This window comes from Gymnoscopelus microlampas (assembly GCF_963454915.1).
Source record: "Gymnoscopelus microlampas genome assembly, chromosome: 8".
Classification (NCBI taxonomy): Eukaryota; Metazoa; Chordata; class Actinopteri; order Myctophiformes; family Myctophidae; genus Gymnoscopelus; species Gymnoscopelus microlampas.
Genome location: NC_139945.1, coordinates 33427182 through 33435172, shown reverse-complemented (window position 1 = coordinate 33435172; position 7991 = coordinate 33427182).

Genomic DNA, 7991 nt, shown 5'->3' with positions numbered 1-7991 from the left:
CTTCCTGGATGACTGATGACGACATGAACAACATGACATCTTCCCACTGTTTGGATTGAAGTTGAACATCATCACACACATGTTTTGGGGAGCGGCGCATATTAGTTTTGGTGAGTTCTCACCCACTCCCAAAAACAAGTACAGTCCCACCTGGGACCCCTACTTGGGTAGTGGAAGATATTTGTGTGTTTTTCTTGTTAAAAGGTTAAAGCTCTGATAGTAGTCATCATTGCTAGTGTTTATTGTCTCCGCCAGGCCGAAAGGCATGGCGAGAGAGTATGTTTTACCCTCCGTCCGTCCGTGTGTCCGTCCTTCTGTCTGCGACCAGCTAATCTCCGCCACCGTTGCCCCGGTCGCTGTGAAACTGCACACACACACTCCCTCGATGCCACAGCAGAACCTCTGCCCCAAATTTTCCACATGGGCCTGTTATAGCGCCACCAGGAGGCCGATTTGTGCAAAACACATTTCTTTACATTTCTCCCACAGATTTTATCCAAACATCACGCAAATCAGTACACACTCTCTCTATAGTCATGTGATCAACACGGATCTGTCCGATATTTCATATTCCATCATGATTGGCTAAGGTTGGCTTCCAAAGTTGGCAGGATTGGTCCATTTTGAACAAAATGCCTCAAATCATGAACGCAGTGTGTGATTTCCGTGAAAATGTGCACGTACATTCCCACTAGGCCAAGGAAGAAATGCCACCCTTTTCACATTGGCCTATTATAGCGCCACCAGGAGGCCACAATAACGACGTGACCTGGCGGAGACCTGTGCTCCGAGGAGCACTTTTTCTAGTTACATTTTCTCCCCGTCCCTCCAGCTCTATAATCAACAGAGAATAAAATAAATTGTTTCAAAGTGTTTTTATATTTGTCTGTTTAGCTAGATGTTCAGGGCACTGGGCAGCCTGAAAATCCACTCATATTGTGCAGATCAGAGCAATGGTCTCCTAGTTACGGCCATTTGAAATGTTAGACACTGTTGTAGTGCCCCATATGTGTGCAATTTAGTTTTTTTGGTGTGACAATCATGGCAAACCTCTGGACAGCATTTGTGCCTATATTGGTGAGGATTGGAGCAATGGTGTGCCTGAGGCCACTGGGGGGACCCTGACGTGGCCCCTGGTGTGACTATTGTCATGGCAGACCCCTGAACAGTGTTTGTGTCAGGTTTCGGTGCAGATTGGAGCAACACTGTGCCTGTGGCCCCCAGGGGACCCAGACCTGGCCCCTGGTGTGACTACTATGGCAGACCCCTGAACAGTGTTTGTGCCAAGTTTGGTGTGGTTTGGAGCAACAGTGCGCCTGTGGCTTCCATGGGGGCTCCCGTGGGCCCCTGATGTGGCCCCTGATGTGGCCCCTGATGTGGCCCCTGATATGGCTATTCTGATGGCAGACCTCTGACGAGTGTTTGCCAAGTTTGGTGCAGATTGGATCAACGGCTTGCCTCGCAGGTCTACTCGTTTCTGACGTCCACCGTCGGTTGCCCCTTTAGGCAATTTTGAATAGGAAGATGCTTTTTATTGTTGCTACTTGCTATGAACCATGTGTCTATAATAAAGTTTGATCGACTGATTGGAATGTTCAGCCAATCAGGAGAGAGTAGGCTATAGCCTACTCTCTCCTGATTGGCTGAACATTCCAATCAGCTTCAATTTGATAGTGTTTCACTTCCAGTTCCAATTTTGTCTACTCACTTCTTTTTGTGAAAGGGAGGGATATATAGTTTTCCCCTTTATTTTTGCCTTTGGGGGCACCACCTCCTTTTTTTGTGTAGAAACAGGAGCTCGGTTTGGCTCAGGTCTCCGCCAGGTCAGGTAGGTTATTGTGGGCCAGCAATGTTGGAAATGTGCCAATCAGGATGGAATATGAAAAATCTGACAGATCTGTCTTGATCTCATGACTATAGAGATAATGTGTACAGATCTTTGTGATGTTTGGACAAAATCTGTAGGAGTAATAGCAAAATGTATTTTTTAGCAAAAATAGGCCTCCTGGTGGTGCTATAACAGGACAATGAGAAAAGGGTGGCATGTCTTCTTCGGCCTAGTGGGAATGTGCGTGCAGAGTTTCACGGCAATCGGACGCTGCGTTTATGATTTGAGGCATTTTGTTCAAAACGGACCACTCCTGCAAACCTTAGCCAATTAGGATAGAATACGAAAAATCCAACAGACCCGTTTAGAGATACTGTGTACCGATTTGCGTGATGTTTGGACAAAATCTGTAGGAGTAAATGTGTTTTTGCAATTGCAAATATCGGCCTCCTGGTGGCACTATAACAGGCCGATGTGAAAAATTAGAGAGCTTCTGCTCTGGCGTCCAGGGAATATGTGTGCGCAGTTTCACGTCGATCGGGCCAACGGTGCCGGAGATTAGCTTAGACAGACGGACACACGGACGCACTCACGGACAGATGGATGGACAGACAGACAAAACAAGTCTCGGGCACGCCTTCGGCCTGGCGGAGACAAATATAACAGGCAATTTCCCCCAATGCAGTTGCATTGCTAGCCACAAGAGGGCATACAGTACCATGCCACTGCAATATATACATTCAGTGATCTAAATCTGAAAGCACTGTAGCATAGCCTATGAGTGAGCAAATTAGTCCTTTGATGAGAGACAACGGCTTTAAAGTTGGCAGTGCAAAGCTCCTTTACCAGGACATTGGTTCCTAATTGTAACAGATCTATGATCATTACAATTGGTGTGAAACAACCAGGCAAGGAGGGAGGGAGGGAGGGTTAGACACTAGGGCTAGAGAAACATATTCTTTCACCCCTACACTAGGGATGGGCGATATAAACACAATCAAATATCACAATATTTTGAGCCAAATTCCTCTATCAAAATGTTAGATCATAATATCATCTTAATAGTGACGATTATTGTGGGATGTCCATTGATACTTTCACAATTAATTTACACAGTTAGACTTTTGATAAATAATCATCACTATTGCATATAACTAAGTGGGTAATGCTAAATAATATACAACAGCTTGAACAGTCTATTTTATTTATTTATTTTATTTTGAAAAATAGCGAAAGCAGCAGATATATTACCCAGCCCTTCCCTACACCATCTCTTCCACTGCCTTAACAGCATAGCACACCCACGTCCAGGGCCGGCGCGTCCATACAGGCGACCTAGGCGGCCGCCTAGAGTGTCAGATTGGAGAAGCGGAAAAAAAAGTCGGGGAAAAAAATATATAATGATAATAAATCGGTAGAATCAGAATTAAATAACATAACCCTAACCCTAACCCTAAAACCGAAATAAAGTAGCCAAAATGTATCATAATCCGCCCAAAACCGAAAAAGTTTTGACCACCGCACGCGCACGCATCAGAGGAATCTCGCCTAGAGCGCTGATCAGCCTAGAACCGGCCCTGCCCACGTCTCCACCTACGTGACCCCAGTTCAGTATGAGCTTCAGTTTCTGACTCTGCACCTTCAAAAGAATGAGTCAATCTGCGGTTCAGTCTTAAACCTGATATATAATTTGTTCTACGACAGTGTCACGTGCCGAAAATAGCCAATCTACAAGAAGGGGTTTGTCAGTTTGTTGCAGTCTTATCAGTTTGTCATACGACAGAGAATAAATTAGGCATTACATTGATTCCTACAGAACACATTGGCTGAAAGAAAAAACGCCCAAAAAAAACTGTTACCTCGCAATTATTGGCTGGCCACATGTTTCCAATGTCTTTTTCCATGAATCCTGGTTACAATAGTGTGTGTTATTACATGAGGGGTTGGGATCAATTTGCTCTTTATTCTTCAAAATATATTGCAACTATTGCTATTGATTGGTTGGTTGTAGAATAATCACTCTCAATCATTTTATTTTATTTCTATCAGTTGGTTGAATACTCATCGATTCTTTTCTTTTTTTTTTTACTCCTATAAATCCAGTTCCTGGAATCGGAGGTGTTGATGGCGTATGAGGCAGCGATTCTCTTCTCACTGCTTCAAACTGACGTTGACAACCGAGGATAATTTAATATGTACTGTGTGCAGTGCTGCTGCTGAGGTGACAAAACAGAACAACAAAACATAACTTAAAAGCACAGAGAATCTCCTATATGACAATGTATCATGGAGATGCATCCAGACCAAAGGCTTTTTGCCAGCAGAGACTTGAGACCCCCCCCCCCCCCCCCCCCCCCCCCCACACACACACACACACACACACACACACACACACACACACACACACAGTGACATGCTGTTAGTCTGTACGCTGTAACAAGGTACTTCTCTACCTCTCTCTTTCCAGCAGAACTGTCGCCTCCTAACAAGGTATATGCACTCACAGCTACTTCTGCAGCACGGGAGCCTAAATGAGGAGTACCTGGATGAGATCAGAGAGACTGAACTGACAACAGGTGCATGCATGGAGCCCAGGTACATCAATGCTCATTCAGTTGTACACTGTATCCTTCCAGCCGTATGAAAGACAGCCGGGTTTTTATTTTATATTATTTATTTATTCATATTCTTTCCCCCAAGATCAATCACGGTACTTGCATAGCTGTGCGCCATCTCTCATGGCATGGCGATGCCGAGCGTACTGTATGACTAAGGATGGCTCATGCTAGCAGTCTGCCAGGCTCTTCACACTTACACTTACACTTACCCCCATGGCCGTGTAGCATCCTCATCTCACAGCGGCATATACGCATCCGTTTGTTCATTCACAGGGAAAGCATTAGTGACACCTAGATGAGTCATAGTGGCTAGTGTCTAAGCAGGCCACAGTGGAAGTCAGAAACCCTTACCACCCTTCTGTTCCTTGCCTTCAGGCATTACTCATAGTTTTACCACACACACACACACACACACACACACACACACACACACACACACACACACACACACACACACACACACACACACACACACACACACACACACACACACACACACACACACACACACACACACACTACACAGATACTTGCATAAACACAAAACAGACACACGCACGCACATGCACACACTCACACACCATCTGCTTTCACTCAGATGCCCACCAGATGCGCTGGGTACCACGTGACGGAGCAGATGTTTCTTTGGTAGTTGGCTTGGAAGTGTTTGCTGGTGGAGGCTGGAGTCTGGATCTCTGGGATGATATTAATCATCACACTAAGGACTAGTGCAGGACCAGTTCCATGCAGGTCAGTGAGAACTTATCCACTTTAAACCCAGTGGCCCTTATTTTGGGCCCAAAAAAATAAGAAGATTTTCAAACCTTCTAAAAGATGACCTGGGCAGCTTATCCAGCGCTGTGGAACCAGTGTCCAAAAACATACAGTAGGAGTATTCATTGACTGATCTCAGTTTTAATGTCCAAGTGAAAAGAGTCGTTAAAACGTGCTTCTACTAAAATCAAGTCCTTCCTGTCATCTGCTGATTTAGAAAAGGTCGTACATGCATTTATCACTTCCCGTCTAGATAATTGTAATGGTGTGCGGTGTGTGTACACATGCGTAGGGTAATGCACAAATCCATTTCCCTTCTGGAACTGGTTCAAAATGCTACTGCCAGGCTTCTGACCAATATAAAAAAGAAACGTGCCCATATCCTGTCTGTCTGTACGGAGGCCTCCTGTGTGTCACAGGGTGGGGGTCCCCAGTTCAAATATGATTATTTTGGGGGGTCACAGCCTGAAAAGGCACTTGCACTTGCATTGCATTGTTCAAGGACGCTTGTACAGGGAAGGACATTAGGACACAGTGGCTGTCTTGAGGATGATGCTTGTGACCTTCCAGTTTCTGTGACCTCCAAGCGCCTTATGGCTCACAAATCAGAATGTTCATGGGCATCCATCATGTAACCTATCTCCAGTCAAATTGATGTAGTTTGATTACATCCTAGGTCTATCATTTATCTACTTTCAAACTGGCGTCTCTATTTTGGGCATGTCATTATAAACAAAATCTTTCAACAACAAAATAAATAACAGGTCTACGAGTCAAAACGCCTCGCATTGTGTGCGTTTTGAGCTTGTGCATCAGCTACTGTAGCACGACACTGTCATTCCACAAAGTACACAATGGGGCTTAAGCGTTTAACAATAAATGTGACTATTAAAACTTTTAATTGGTGTCTACTGGGGAACTTTAGTAGGATTTGTGTGCAAGATTTTCTTGAATGACATGACAATCGGATCCAAGTCAATGTCGCCTGGCACCTCACTTGCCATGACTCATGTTCTAATGACTTAATGAATAATTACGGTGTTAATTGCAGAGCAAATAGGGGTGGGTGTGTGTGTGCGCGTGTGCGTGTGTGCGTGTGTCTGTCAGTGCGCGTATGTGTGTCAGTGAGTGAGAGAGCTTGTGTCTGTGGTGTGTCCATATGTGTGACAGGAAGAGTGTGTGTGTGTGTGTGTGTGTGTGTGTGTGTGTGTGCATGCCCTCGTTTGCACATGTCCGTGTCACACCTCCCTGGTGACCGCCCGAGGGTGCACAGGATGCAACACCTGGAGCTTGTTTCCTCATTACGATCGCTGTCTCCAAGGTGATAGCCAATTAGACAAGCTGAACCTGGCTCTGAGGGCCTATTAGGGGACAGAGATCAGATACACTTCATCCTTCACCTGCAAATTGCTTTTGGGGTGATGAAAGCTCCTTGGTCAAAGATAAAAGTCATGTACTGGATGTATCCCCCTTTACCTTGTTTTGTGTTTTTGAAGGTTTCTTTTTGCCTGCCATTTGTTTTAGAGATGAACCGATGCCATATTCTTTTGTCTGTTGCCAATCTCGATTTTTGGATAGTCAATTACAGATGTTTTTTAAAGAGGAAAAAAAGGCCGAGATCGTTTCTAATGATATAGAAAAACACACCAAGGCGTCCAAATGGACACTTATGAGTCTGTAACTATGAGAGTGTACAAATGGAACCAAATATCAGAGTTAAATTAACACTGAGGATTTTACAGTGTAGTCCCAGAGATAAAAAAAAAAGAAAAAAAAAGAAACTAGCATCAAATTGGTGTCTATGGCCTAATCTAATGCATATCAAACTGGGGGTCCTTCAAATTCAAAAGGTTGGAATCATTGCTAAATATAGTGTTATTTCTTATGCATGCGGGGTGAAGGTCTTGTGACAAAAACGTGCCTATGTAAATACAAGTGAAGACGGTGTGTGCAATCTGTCCCCCCCCTCCCTTTTTTTCAAAACAAGCAAATGTAAAATAACGTTAAATATTTTCTCATTCCATGCACCGGCCATGTTTCCTGTATGCCACAGCAGAGAAGAATTCTACTCTCAAGTAATAATATTGCCAGGGAGGCTGGTGTACCGGTTCACCTTGCGGTGTAGTGTTGAGTCTCCTTTGCGCTTGACTGTGTCCCTCTGTGCTTACAGCTATCTATCAGTTTCATAGCATGCAATCTGCATCCTCACATCCTCCCGCTGCCCGCCCACCAGCGCAGTAACTGCTCTGTGTGTGTGTGTGTGTGTGTGTGTGTGTGTGTGTGTGTGTGTGTGTGTGTGTGTGTGTGTGTGTGTGTGTGTGTGTGTGTGTGTGTGTGTGTGTGTGTGTGTGTGTGTGTGTGTGTGTGTGTGTGTGTGTGTGTGTCTGTCAAAGTGTATTCACACACACACACACACACACACACACACACACACACACACACACACACACACACACACACACACACACACACACACACACACACACACACACACACACACACACACACACACACACACACTATATCCCACACATGAGTGCAAGCTCATTTTAGCACATGCAGGAGTGTGTGTGTGTGTGTGTGTGTGTGTGTGTGTGTGTGTGTGTGTGTGCGCGTGTGTATGTGTGTGCACTTGTGTGCGCGCGCAGGTTCTCTGCTACCCCTCTCCCCATAATGAAAGAAAAGGGAGCTCCCAGGCACAAAAAAAATCACCCACTGCAGTGCTGCCCTTGTTGGGGTAGGAGAGCATGGGAGGGTGCTTGCCCCCTGGC